Here is a 14,939-nt window from a genome sequence, read left to right on the forward strand (position 1 = left end):
CTGATATGTAAATCTGAAGGACATGTCAGATGATAAACAGGAAAAGGAAAGGGAAGGAGTAGTAAAGAGTGGAAACACCATAAGTAACAAAACATATCTTCGTAAGGCTGAATCACAAGACACAAGGTAGGCAGTAAGAAAAAGGATGAAAAAGGTATGCCAGGATATAAATCCTGAGTGCCCATTTAGGATTAAATACTATGTTGCTAGCAATGTACCCTTTGCATTTTCACATACATAAATAAAATGCTGGTGATAAGTTTTTGGCAGGAAAGTGACTTGGGAACTGTGGTTCAGGAAATTAATCTGGCTATTTTATGTAATATCCCCCCCCATAAATTCTTCCTCTTATTCTCTACTATGGCTAATGACACCTAATTTGTCAATTCCACTCAGTCACTCTAATTACAAATCTGAAATGTCTTCTAATACTACTCTCTCCCCATCACATATTTCATTCACATCTCCCCATCACATGATTCATTCATAATTCTACCTCCTAAACCTTCTGCTAGTCAACAACCTTGATTGTGCCTCTCTTATTTCAAGTACTAATCATTCTTTCTGAAAAAGCCTTCTAAGTGACCTTCAAATTCAAATCCATATTCCTCAGTGCCACCCACACAAACTATCTAAAATACACATCTGATCATGCTGCTTGCCTTTGCTTGAAACTGTTTTGACTTCCAAATGGCTTATAACCTATACACAAGATAACATATTCTACCAACCTGGCTCATACGTACCTTTCCAACCTCATACCCATATGTACTATACAATCCCTCTGCCAAACTACTTTCCAGCACACACATAATAGTTTTTCATGCTTTTGTACCTGTGTATGTTGCTGTTTCCTCTACCTAAAATGACCTTCTCCGTGTACACTCCAATTATTCATTCAAGATTCAGTTTAAATATCATCTTTTTCAACTGTCTTTGGTGAGGAGATTTATATGGGCCCTGCAATAGCCTAAGTGACAGATACTATACACAACGTACACCACTATAATCCAGGGCCCAGATTTGAAGTACTATATAAGAACACTGAATTTCCTATACATTTAATTATTTCACTAAGAATCTAGAGAAAATTCAAATAAGTTCTAATTTCAATCAATTTTCCCCCTTTTTATAAAATTAAACGGAAAGAGAACATATTCTGACCAATCTAGAAATAGGGAGGGCAACTAAGATTTATCCAAGGAATGAAGAGGTGATGAGATATTCTGGTTATCAAAGTTTATTTATCATATATGAATAAACAATTTAAAAAGGTAGATATAATAGAATTAACAAATTTCAATATTTTAATGATTCAGCAGTCACTTCAAATTTTTATCATATATTACCCAAATGGTAATTTTACTACCAAAGTATTACCACGATGCCAGTATCTTTACAATCACAAACCTCAACATAAAGATATATAACAACAACAACAAAAAAAAACACATAAAATCATTACTTAAGCCAGAAAGTCTCTTTGCACTTGGGCTAAAGAGTTTTCTGCATAATAGTATATCCCTAAAAAGAAATTTATTTTCATCTACTGAGAAAATAGCAAAGGTCTATTAACTTAGAGAAATTAAAAACTACCTCGGACCATTAGTTCTTACTTTTTTATGGAGGTATCAATATATACCCCCAAAGCCTCAAATATCCTCACTAGCATAGAGGGTATCTAAGATCCAAAACACTTTAAAAGAATATCACTTTAAAACTGTTAGAAATAATAATTTATGTGGAAATCAACCTTGACTCTTTATTTTTGTCATTCCTCTATACCCAATTCCTTCCATCTGCAAAGTTTACCTTAGTATTTGTTGAATTATTCTCTTTCTGTCTATTCTTAACCACTACTCCCATTGCTCACACCATCACCTCTCATGTGGAATAATTTCAACAGGTCTCTCTAACTCCAGTCTGGGCCTATTAACATCTACCTCTACATAGCCCCCAGAGTCATCTACTTAAAATACAATCTGACCATATCACTTCTCTACTTAAAAACCAACCCTTGATTGGCTTCCTATTTTTTACTTATCAAATATTTATATAGTACTTACTGTACGCTAGTCATTGCTTGAAGTGTTTATAAGTGTCCATTTACTCCTCACAACTACCTACATAACCAGCGTGTGTATGTGTGCACACATGTGTGCGTGTGCACAAGCACTATAGAAGCAGCATAGCTGAAAGTTGAACCCAGGTATCTGGGCTCCATAGTCAGGGTGCTTAAATCATTGACTATTCTGCTTCCCTATTTCCCAAAGTCCACATGCTTTAAAACAGTTTATAAGGTCTTGGATTAGTATCTGGTCCCTGCCCACATTTCGAGTCTCACATCTAATCAAGCCTCACTTTGTTCACACTCCGGTATCACTTAGCATCTCGTACTGTATGCCTTCCTTCTCCCACTTGGTGTCCTTCATGATTCGCCTCCAGTCAGCTGCCTGGAGCACCCTCAAGTACCTTAACACCATTCCTACAACAGAGTGCATTGAATACATTCTGATGAAAGAATGAATTTTTTAATGCCTCATAAAGTTAGTAGGCAATAACAGACTAAATTCTGTATTATTAATTACACTGGTATATAAATCACATAAGACATATAAAACACAAAAACCAAATGTTTTACAACTGAAGTCTCTAATACAGCTAATGGTTATCCAGTTAACACACAAATAATAACCACAAAAACCTTCAACCTTGGTCCTCCCTCAGCTCTTTCTTTCTCCTTCCTAACACCCACATCCACTCAATAGCCCAAAACAAAATCACCTCAATTCCTCACTTTCCTCATCTCTCTCATTTCCCTTATCCAAATGGTTACTAATTCATACTCTCTCTCCTCTCAAATCCATTCTTTCAACCTGCATTGCCACTTAGTCTATCTCACAAGTCTATCTGCCTCCATCTACTCCATAATTGCATGTTCCACAATGTTGACAGCTGCCTTTCTAAAAGGGAAATGTATTGATGTCACTTACACTTAAAATCCTCCAGTGGCACCTCAAGGGCAAAAGCAGTGATTCTCAAAAACAATCACCCAGAGAAGTTTACTGAAAATGAAGATACTCCAGGTGCTCCCCATGGGATTTTTACTACATAAGACTGAAGAAGGAGCCTGGAAATTTACAATTTTAACACATAAAAATAAAAATCTACATCTGATGAAGATGGTCCATGAACACCCTGCTTTACAGGACAGATCAGAGTTTTCACTCCTCCGTACTAACCCAATCACTCCAGTCATACTGAACTACATGGAACTTCCCTCACCAACCAAGGTGTATTTTATGAGACTGGGTATCAATTACTTCCTCTGCCTGGAAACCCCAAATAATGTGACAAAATTTCTTCAAAAATGTTAACCAACATCTTTGTGAAGGCTTCCTCGAAAACTCTGGGCTCTCAATACATCAAGTACATGTTTTGATAATACCAATGTTATGCTAATCGTTGCATATTAAATGTGCTGATAAAATCTTCAGATCTTTAAGAGCAGGGGCTAACAATAGTGTGTATCCCCAATGCTTGGAATTAACATAGCTGAATAAAAGTTTGCAGAACAGGAAACTGATGAAAATTTGGATAGGAAACAAAAATATGTCATGACGGATAATTTTTTAAGAGTAGAAACCAAAGGAGATTCTCTATACAAGTGTTACAATGGAACGGAAAGAAATAAAACAACTGCAAGAACTCTAATAACTGCAATTCTCAATAATCTTGCTCTCAAGTTATAAACTCTACTTAATGTAAAATAAATATCTTTCAGGACATGGATTTACCAGTTCTGTTTTTAAAATAAGGGTCAAATCACTTAGAATACTTTGTTTTCTGCTGTAATATTTTAAAATTTTTGAAAGAAAAGGAAAAACAAGGTGTATTCAAATCCTAGCATAGGACCAATAACAAGATACCCTGTTTGCTTTCTTCTCAGATTACAGTCTCCCTCCAAACAAACCCCAAAATGGGTTACTCTTCTCTAAAATCCCAACAGTGAATTTTACTCTCAGAGTAGTTTCTCGAGGAATGTAGAATTCACTTAAATACAGCTTCTTCAAAAGCTTTCCTTGATCTTTATTCTCCAAACTACTGTTTAAAAAAATTTCTTTTCAACTACAAAAAATTTGTGGTTACTTAAATAGGTAATATTTAAACTTCTAAAATTTCTTCTATTAAAATAAAGATGTAAATTGTTTTAATAAATGGGGCAGAGGAGATGAATCTGCCTTACAGAAGAATTCCAAATAATAATGTAAACACTCCCTGATTCAGAACATGTAACTTGACTCAAACCAAAGAATAAAACAGAAGAGAGGAAAAAAAAACTTTACAGTAGAGAAAACTACCAGGCACTACATTAATTAAGTGACAAAGGTTAAAGGTTAGGTAATATCACCAGTGATGTTTTAAGGGTATCATGCAGCCCTTGACATGATGTGATAGCGCACTTCACCTCTGTGGTATTTTTTCCAAAAAAGCATAACCCAGTCTACTCATGAAAAAAAAATCAAACCTAATTTGGGGGACATTTTACAGGATACCTAATCAGTGCTACTCAAGGCTGTCAAGATAAGGAAACACTGAGAAACTGTTACAGACCAGAAGAGACTGGGGAAACATAACCAAGCAAAATGTGGCACTCTGGACTGGCTCTTGAACAGAAAGAGGACATTAATGGAAACTGGTGAAATCCACATAATGTCTGTAGTTTAGCTAAGAGTAAATACCAGAACTGACAAATATACCCCAGAAATGTAAGACATTAGCAGTGAGGAAAATGGGGTGCACAGTATATACAAGAATCTTTACAACTTGTCTGTCAATCTAAAATTACTACAAAATAAAAAGGGAAAAATGTGAAATTTAAATTAATATTTAAACATACAAAAAAATTTTGTCAAAATAAATATGTAAATTGCATTTTACAGTTTACATAAAATGCTTATTTGTAACAATTTTATACTAAAAACTATTTTTCAACTAAAAATAGAAATACCATTTGACATAGTAATTCCACTCTTAGGAATTTACCCAAAGAAAACAAGATCCCTGATTCAAAACGACATATGCGCCCCTATGTTTATCGCTGCACTATTTACCATAGCCAAGAAATGGAAGCAACCTAAGTGTCCATCAATAGATGAATGGATAAAGATGTGGTACACATACACAATGGAATATTATTCAGCCACAGAAAAGAAAGAAATCCTGCCATTTGCAACAACATGGATGGATCTAGAGGGTATTAGGTTCAGTGAAGTAAGACAGGCAGAGAAAGACAAATACCAAATGATTTCACTTATTTGTGAAGTATAAAAACAAAGCAAAACAAAAGGAACAAAACAGCTGTAGATTCACAAACACTGAGAAGGGACTAGTGGTTACCAAAGGGGAGGGCTTGGTGAAGGGGGATGGGGAGGGAGAAGGGGATTAAAGGGCACTATAATTTGCAATCACAACATAGGCAGGTCACAGGGATGGTATTTCAGCACAGAGAATACAACTGACTGTAACATCTTACTACTTTGATAGACAGTGACTGCAGTGGAGGGGGTCAGGACTTGGTAATATGGGTGAATGCTGAACCACTGCATTGTGTATTTGAAACCATCATAAGATTGTGTATCAATGATACTTTAATTTAAAAAATATCTTTTTTTCCATTTGGCATTCATTTACATAGCACTTCTTGCCTATTAGAAATTTTGAAGACATCACTGGTTTCAGGTACACATAATGGATAATAAAAGAGGTAAAGAATCCCCAACACTAATTCTTAACAACTATATTTCAAAATGTTAAGAACTATATCAATATATTAATGGCTGCTTATTTGATTAAACTGTATGTTAAATTCTCTTCCTTAAAAAAAAACTAGTAATAAAAAACATGTACTGAAGGATTTACAGGCCTTTTATGCTTCAATAGTAGCAACCACCCTATGAGATAGATACTGTGAACATTATCCATTAATAAAATTGATATTCTCTTCACCTTCCCTTCTTTTGCAATCAGCATCTTTTTGATCAAATAAAAACAAATATGGAAAGATGAAATATATGCCTCATGCAAATAAGAAACTTTTATAACATATCCTTCTACCTTTGCCATAGATTAAAAGTGGATTAATCAACAATGTACAGAATCTGTATAAACATGAAACTTTGCAGAATGCCTTTAAATATGAAATTCCTCAAAAATTTCCCAGATTCTTTTCATTGTCAAAAGATAGTTTCCCAGAAAATTTAACAGCCTTAGTTAACTGCCATTAATTCTTATCAACACATCAGAGTTCAAAGAGCAGACAATCAAAATGCAAATAAAAGATAATTACAAAATACAAATGTTAATTTGTCCAACTGGGAATTTTGTGACCCTAAAACAACTATGTTAGAAATATGATCTAGTTCCCTGGGACAACATAAAATCTCTGTAAAAGAAGCATAACACATTTTCCTCCTTCACTTTAATTCCTTAGAGATCATTGGAAGTTAACTATTACAAGAACTACAGGATAGGACATTTCCTTTCACGTAATCCTACATCCAATCAAATGCAACAAATATTTACTTACTTATTACTACTACTGTAAAGCAGTTTTAGGCTCTCTCTGGGAGTCCCTACTCAAATGCCTAAGGCCTTATGTAAGCAAAATAGTTAATCAAAACCATATGTTAATAATGTCATTTAAACGATGCAGGTAATAAATGTCACTGCTTTTTACCATTTTAGAAAAGAAAGAAATTAACAAGCATAAGAATAATCATACAAAGAGTCTATTAGTGAAAAAAAAAAGGAATGTTTCTCTGATCGTGCAAGGCAATACATAAGTGGTCCAGTGCCTATAATATTTACCTCATTCTAGCTACTACCGAACCTAGTATGTGACCTTAGAAAAGACATCTGACATTTAGTTCTCTCATCCATAAAAATACTCATCTACCTCAAAAAGTAGCTGGCAGAATAAGTGAAAATGAGTACTATGTTTGATGTATTCACAAAGTTCTAGGGAAATACGATAATGTTAAATAACAGTAACGTCAGAATATATCTTTCCAGAAATCTCCTTAAATGAACAGATCAATCCTAACGAGGTTAAGTTTCAATGAAAAATCACCATCTTTTAAAGAGAAAATAAAAAATGAAATAACCACTTATGATACCTGCAGCCAGTGAGTACAAAGCATTTCACAAATATCAATTAAATCTGTAATTACCATAGCAAGGTTAAAAATTTTAACATCGCAGAAATTAAGGTTCTATTTAAATGACTAGCTGAAAATCAGCCACCACCAAACCAGCAACAAAGCTACAACAATCTAAAAGGGTTTCATTGCAGTTAACTGTGAGGTGTATATAATACAGCACCTTTCTTCATGAAGTACAGGTATCTCAAAACATCTGTCCTTCAGCAACTAGGTTCATCCTACAGCTAAACATCTTCAGAACGGTAGGTTTTATTTTTCTTTTCAGAACCCATAATGTATACCATCAGTTTTATTATGAATAGAACTTTATAAGTAAAAACAACACACTCAATTACAGTCATATTGTAGAAGACATAGAACAATGGTAAAGAACTTCTACTTCCAACTTAACTTTGCAATGTACATAAAAACATTACCTGACGTAATGAAATTTTTTCACAAGAGACCCAGAGGCAAGTAAAAAAATCTTTTAGGACCACAGCAGACATGGCCCGCTCAGTTTAAAACCAATGAGCTTCAAGTCCCTTGGCAAAAGAGTGCATGACTCACTATTTTAGAACTCGGTGGGAAGAACAGGAAAATTCACTCTGCCCTACAATTTCACTTTGAGTTTGCTTAAGACATCTCTATCCTAATGTTGACAACTTCCATCGTTTCTATAGCTTATTATGATGAGAAGCGTTAATATGAACCACATGTAAACAAAAGGTAAGGTGCTTTCTTTTCCCTGAATACCTAAAATATGAGCCATTAGTTTTATATATATATATATATATATATATATATATATATATACACATGTAAGTATATAGGGAAACATTTGCACTGAAAAAATAAACGCATGTATGTTCTAGCTGGAAAACCAACAATTATGAGATTACTGATTTTCCCCTTCCAGAAACATCTCCAAATGTCTTACATATTAGTTATTTTATCTGGGAAAAGATACTAAATAATTCTACTAAAAAGTGGAATCTATCCCAATCTTATTAAGGTTTACAAATACAGAATTACAAGGCATTTAAAAACTTGATATCTAATTTAAGCAAAAGATTCTGTCACATGTATCAGAAACATACACATTTGGAACTAAAGCTCTCAAATTATTTTAAGCTCCTAATAAACTAATAATCTACTGAAAAATCACTACTCTTGGTGCACTTTTACAGCTAAAATACTAGGGATTAGGGATATGTCAGACATAACAAGAGAAATACCATTCCTCACCACATGAACTCTTCTACTTTCTAATCACATTAAGAATAACAAAAGGTATATCACACACAGACAAAATTATAAGCTTTGTCAAAATCACATTTACCACATGAATCTGACGTTCTTTTGAAGATACCTATTCACACGAATGCTTACTACATTAAAGTGACCTACCCTCTCTTATGGGAGTACCTTACAAAAAAGTCCCTTTCAAGGGACAACACGAGAGAAAAGGTCAATATAGCCTTTAACACAAATTATCTTATCCTTTTTTACTCATCTTTGACATAATTAAAAAATCAGATTTACTGTTAATCCAAACTAAACTAAAATAAAACATCTGTAGATTCTTATTAGATTTTTACAATATTTCTACTACTTCTTGCCAAATATTTCTGGCATTCATTTACACTCACTTGACTACAACAATAAAAAACAGTAACAAGTGTGTGCGTATGCATTTATACAGAGACAATAAGTGTCTGCTTTATAGCAGGGACATTGCTTTTTACACCAATCATTCAACCACCTTGCAAAAAAAGGTGGAAACTAAAAACATTAGATTTGAAGATTTACTACAGAGAAATGCCTTTGTAGCACTAATTAGCAGCAAACAACCTTACAAAACATAAGCAAGAGAAAAATGCTATGAAAGGGCAATCTAGCTTTTCACAGCTTCTGCTCTCTTACTCCACCCAGTCTCCTCGGCTCAATGGCTGTTCACAGCATCCACAAATATTAGCCCATTTTTTAAAAAAGGAGGTGGGGAGGAGGTACCGAAATAGGGTAAACTCCATCAAAATCAATATATACAAAACTATTTTGTGAAAAATTGGGTTCCTTTCTGATTTATAAAAAAATAACAGCTTCAAATTTGTTTTAGGAGAGCGTTCCTTTTGAACAACCCAAACAATGATAATTTATAATAGAACATGAAAGAACAAATCACTAAATCAGATTACACTTTTGCTTTAATAAAAACTGCAATTTGCAACCGCCAATTATCTTGCAAAACTGTGTCCTAAAATATACCCACGAGAGATGAAAAGCTAGCTAATTCCTTAGGACCAAATGAGAATTTTTTAAAGTAAAAGCTTCTTATATAGTCAACATTTTATCTATCACTACCGACATACCCAAGCAGAAAATTTTCCTGATTAAGAGACTGGGCCCCACAGCAATCAAGCCCTGCTGCAGCAAAGAAAAAAAAAATTTAAGCAAATACTACTGTGTAGCAAAGGGAAGGGATGACATTACTGGTAGGAAAGGCCCAAGCACGGTCTCCGTCGCCCTACCTCAAAAGGAAATTCACACAAAACAACCCACCTCTCAGAAATAGAATTACCAAAAATGGCACAAATTTTTTGGTTAGCCTTTAAAACGTTATGAATCTCAAGGATTGTGCTAAAGTAGAGATCGAAATAACAGTAACATCTTCATTCTCTCCAGATTGCCTCTTCAGGAAAACGGGTGGGGGGACCTTGGCATGACATCGCCCATTGAGAACGAAACCACAAATCTGGTTCTTCAATTCAAAGGCACAATTTCTTAACCAAAGAACTGATATAAATTGGATCCAAACCCCAACCCCCAAAGATAATTTCCTGCCTTCCACGGAGTTTCTTGCTAAGTCACTGAAGAAAAGCAGAATAACAAATAAAGCCAAGGCACCTTGCTCTCCCTCATCTCAGATACTGAAAACCTCCTACTCTTCTCCCTTCTTAGATTTAGAAAGGGACAGTTAAAATCTGCCCACCACCTCAAAGGCATTTTCTCGGAAGCCTAAAACGGGCACTGCGTTTCCTAAAGTAGGGAGATTAGATTAGTTGGAGGAACGGCTGAGGGCCTCGAAGATCAAGTGCTACAACGTCAAAAGGCAACTCCCGTTTGAGAAGCGGGTAGCAGAAAAGAAAATCCTGCCTGATTTGGTGGGTGGATCCTGCGGACGGTTCGGAGGGTCGGGACGCTCCTCCTTACTGAGTGTAGAGGCTGGACCAACGCACAGGGGGGCCAGGGAAGGGATGAGCCATCCTCCTCAGGTCAACCCCATCCTAAGGACAGGTCGGGGACAGAAGGCGTGAAGGCCTATGGGTGCCGAGGCGGCGCGAGGCTGAGCCCTGTCCCCGAGCCGCCAACCGCGGGTCGGGTGTGGACTGCAGAGCTCGCCTTCCGCGGCCGGGGAGAGGAAGGCCGAACCCTTTCCCCAAGATCAGAGAGCGACCGGCTCTCCACGCCCTTCCTACACAAGAATACTTTTCTTGCTAAGTCACAGGAGGAGGAGGGCGATCCCTTCGAGGGGAAGGCCGCGGGTGGAGCCGCGGCGGCCCTGGCACCCACCGAACCCGGGTCGGGAAGGAGGGGACGGAGGGCAGCGCCCTTCCCGGCCTGTTCCCCCTCCTCCCGTGTCTCTCACTCAACGGCCGTCGCGGCCGCCATTTTGAGAGCGAGGAGAGAAGAAGAAGGAGGCGGCGGCAGGGGGAGGGGAGAATGGGAGGGAGGGGACCGGCGCAGCCACCTCGTCAGGCAGCCGGGCCCAGCCCGCAGCCGCATGAGCGCGGTGAAGACTGAGGGGAGGACGCAGACCCTTGCCGCCTTACCGGAGCGCTGCACCGCCGCCTCCGCAGGGCCTCTTCCGTCCTTCACTCCCATCCACCGGCGGGGGAGGGGGAGGGGGAGAGGGAAGGGAAGAAGGAGGGAGGGAGGGAAAGAGGGAGGGGAAGGATGGCGCGCTGGGCCCTGTCCCGGGGAGGGGAGGGGGAGGGGAGCGGACGGGCTCCTCAGCCGTTCTGGGGCTCGAGCCTAAGCCTGGCGCTCGCGGTTTCTCTTGCTCGCGCCCGAGCGCTCCCCTCCTCCTCTTTCTAGCTCCCTGGATGCTGGGGTCGCTGCTTGTTCGCTCGCTCACTCGCTATCTCGGCCGCCGGACTCCGCCGCCGCCCCGCCGCTCCAGCTCCGTCTGTCACAGGAGCTGCCCCAACGCCCTGACGTCACCGCGCCGCCGCCGCCGCCCCAGACCCGCCGGGATGAGGGAAGGGAGGGGGGCCGGGAGCGGAGAGGGACTGCGGCGCATGCGCCAGCCTGGGCCCGGCCCTGAACCGCGCTGCCGGGCTTAGCTGGCGGGCTCCCGATGCGGCTTGGCGGTACCGGGGGCGTGGGGGTGGGAGGGGTGCTGGCGGGCGAGTTTGCACGCGAGGCTCTCCTTCTGGCGCTCCGCCTGCCTCTGTAACCTTGGGAAAAGGCCCTCGGCTCCTTTTTCCTAGACGTCTGACTTCCTGGCCCTTCACAAACTCCAACTCTGTTCATCTCCCTGCTCTTGCCCACAAACGGCGCGCTCCCCGCTTCCCCCGTGGGCACCCATGGGATCCGGACCCCGGTAGGCTTCGGAATACAGCAGAGCCCGGGCCGAGCGCCCTTTCTACCTCCGCCCTTCGGGTTTGTTTCCAAGTTAGGGGTCTGGGGAGAGGGGAGGGGAGTAAGTTGGGGAGAAGAGCTTCTTGAGGTTAGGCGGAGGAATGCCTAATTGTCTTTTTTATTATAGATTTCAATTGGGAGGATTCGCTTTTAGATGTGATTCAGCTATTCTTTTCCTTAGTCACACACTTCCGAGACTCTCAAGCCTCGAAACTGACGCCCAGAGAAAGACCTGGAACTTTATTCCTATAAGGCATGTATGTGTGTGTGTTTGCTAAATTATGGGTTGAGATACTGATGACAAAGAATTCTTGGGGATCTGTAGTCTGTTTATTCCACACAGATATATTTGACTTAAAAGAGGCTAGATTTGAGGTTCTGAATCATTCAGGATTGGATATTCTCTTAATAAGAGGTATCTAGTATTATTGTCTAATTTGTACTATCCAAGGAAACTCTTTAACTGAAACTTAGGTTTAGGCGTATGTTTATTGATTTTATTACTTACCTTTATGTAAGTTAAATACATACACTGCCGTTGAGAAGCAGCTTGGTTAATGAGAGAGAGAACTAGGGTGTGAATCCTGGATCAAGCCACTTACAGAAGTGTGATCTTGGCTAAATTATACTCTTTGGCCTTCCTGTCTCTGTAAAATAGAACCAATAAATAACTTGTAAGGCTTTTGTGAGGAATAGGAGATGCATCATGGTGGGGAATCATAGGTAACTCATGTAACCATTACTGTTGCTCGATACCACAATGTTTCTTTTTATCAAGAAAGGTTGTAAGTCTTTATCCCTAGAGGTGTTCAAGAACATGATCAGATTGTCTGGAGGGTTTGGGTTTTCTCCTTTGTGAAGGCAGAAAAGGAAAGCAAATGGTTTCTGGAAAGTCTTTTCCAGATTTATAGTTTTGGGATTCTCTAGTTAGATAAGGACAGGATGAGGCACAGAGATTTGATCTGTGCTATGTCCAGTATCAGTCAATAAACATGAAATAAATTAACATCCCTTGTGCTAAGAATCCACCTGAGGTTCATTTTTACCTTTCAAAACATATATTATTGCCTGATGTCACACTACTTAATACTTAATCAGCTAAGTAAGTCAGTTCTTTATTTTTTAAGTGTTCTAAAAAATAAAATTGCCCAGAAAGAAATCAGAATCACATTGATAAACACTGATTTAATACAAATAAGTAGTACTAATGCCTATAAACCTTAAGCTTATATAATTAGACTATGTTAAAATCTGTATTATGTAATAATGCATTAAACTGAGATGATGTTTTATTTCTGTAGCAATCCTTCAAAAAACAAACTCTGGATTATAATTTTTCTGAACAGAAATGAAATTCTTATGTGCTTAATTTGATATAGAGTGATGTGTCATGGTTCTTTGCACTTTTCAGTTGCTAAAGTGATAGATACATCTCAATAAACACTTGTTTATTGAGAGTGGAGAAATAGGACATCTATACTATCAATCATTATTTATAAGTTACACAAAAACTACTATATCCATCCAGGAAACATTTAATAATGAATATTTTAGATGAAGTTTCTTGGAAAAAAAATAGTATCCATTTTACTTAGTACAATAGAATAATCTTCCCATTCATTTAAATTGCAAATCTTTATTTTTCCAGCAGACATTTTCAAAATGGAAACATTTGTTTCAATTGCTGCAATAAAATTAGTGTTAAACAATTCTGCAAATAAGATGGCTACAAGAAACATTCCAAAAATACTGCTATTGGGGAGAAGACAAAATATCTTCTAAAAGCAGCTCCAGAGAGGAAAAATCTGCATATAATGAGCACAAATGTTAAAACATTTTGAGAATGAAACTGTCCTTGGTTTATAAGCAAATACACATTATAGTATGTTCATATTTGATAGAAAGCAATTGACAAATGGTGAGAAGGTAGCTTTTTAGGCATACAGGTTATACAAACCAAAGTCCCATTTGCAAGAGAACCATAGACCTCACTCTAGGACATTTTAGTTAATTAATTTGTGTACTTGCATTTCCCCGAAGCATGGATATGTCAATGAGGGCAAGTCCAACTAAACCAGTCGTTCTTCATCTCAGTATCATGACATCCTTATGTGTCACGGAAATTGGGAGGCCATAGAGACAAATTAGACACATTTAAAAGTGATGACACTCTCAGCCTGGACAGAGAAGAAATATTTAGAAGCAGCACTTTGTAATCTGAAACCTTTTAAAAAATATATAGAAAATGTTAACATGCTAACATAAAGGAACAATACAAAAGGATGTATCAGATTAATTCTAGAATGTCACCACAGTAGACCAGGCAGAGAATAAAACAAGCTTTCTTCTCTTCTATGCCTGTTTGTACAACTACTAGAGTAAAATATTAATTTTCACCTAGAGGACTCAAGCCTTTATGAAGGAGTTTATTTAAAACAAACCTTAAAAAAAGGCTAGAATTTTAATTCATTTAACAAATATTTATTGATTACCTTCTGTGTATGTACCAGACCCTTTGCTGGGTGCTGAATATACACGAGTAACAAAACAGAATCCCTGAGTTCATGGAGTTTATATTCTGGTAGAAGACAATAAAAAGGTGGCACTGCTATGAAGGTAATATTACTGAGATGGAGAAAAATAAGGACTGTGTTAGTGAGGAAGGTAAGAGAAGACATTTCTGAGGAATGACTGACATTTAAGCTAAGAGTTGAATAGTCAGTTGAATTTGAGATTAAGGAAAATGTGCGAGGGCCTTGAAGCAGGAAAATGCTTGCTGTGTCCCAGGAAATGAAAGAAGGTTCAGGCAGATGGAGAGAAATGATGGTGAGGAAGGAGGCCTCTTGACTCTCTTGGTCCAGGGGACACCACTAACATTTTATTCTCTTAATAACCAAGCAAAGGAAAGTAGCAGGAGACCAGATCAGAAAGACAAGTAGGAATCAGATAGTACAGGGCCTTGAGAACATAGTAGGGAGTTGGGGTTATACTTGTGGGTAAAGGTAAGGACAAAAAAAACACATTTGACTCTGCCTTTTGATCTTTAGGACTTAAAAACAAATAGTTACTTTATCATTTTACGATTTTAATGTG

The 14,939-nt window shown here is 38.1% G+C and overlaps 1 protein-coding gene across 3 annotated transcripts in view; it reads right to left on the bottom strand.

The window, feature by feature from the left end:
• PAFAH1B1 (platelet activating factor acetylhydrolase 1b regulatory subunit 1) overlaps positions 1-11,470 on the bottom strand; it is a 94,930-nt gene extending 83,460 nt beyond the window's left edge. For 2 of the 3 annotated variants that reach the window (XM_036906126.2, XM_036906127.2), the window contains exon 1: positions 11,036-11,354. The gene's annotated coding sequence lies outside the window, so the exon portion shown is untranslated. Of the gene's footprint in view, positions 1-11,035 lie in introns of all 3 variants that reach the window. The other variant, XM_036906128.2, reaches the window with a different exon arrangement.
• Between the last annotated feature and the right edge of the window lie 3,469 nt (positions 11,471-14,939).

Source organism: Manis pentadactyla, chromosome 4 (genome assembly GCF_030020395.1).
Source record: "Manis pentadactyla isolate mManPen7 chromosome 4, mManPen7.hap1, whole genome shotgun sequence".
In the NCBI taxonomy this organism is placed as follows: domain Eukaryota; kingdom Metazoa; phylum Chordata; class Mammalia; order Pholidota; family Manidae; genus Manis; species Manis pentadactyla.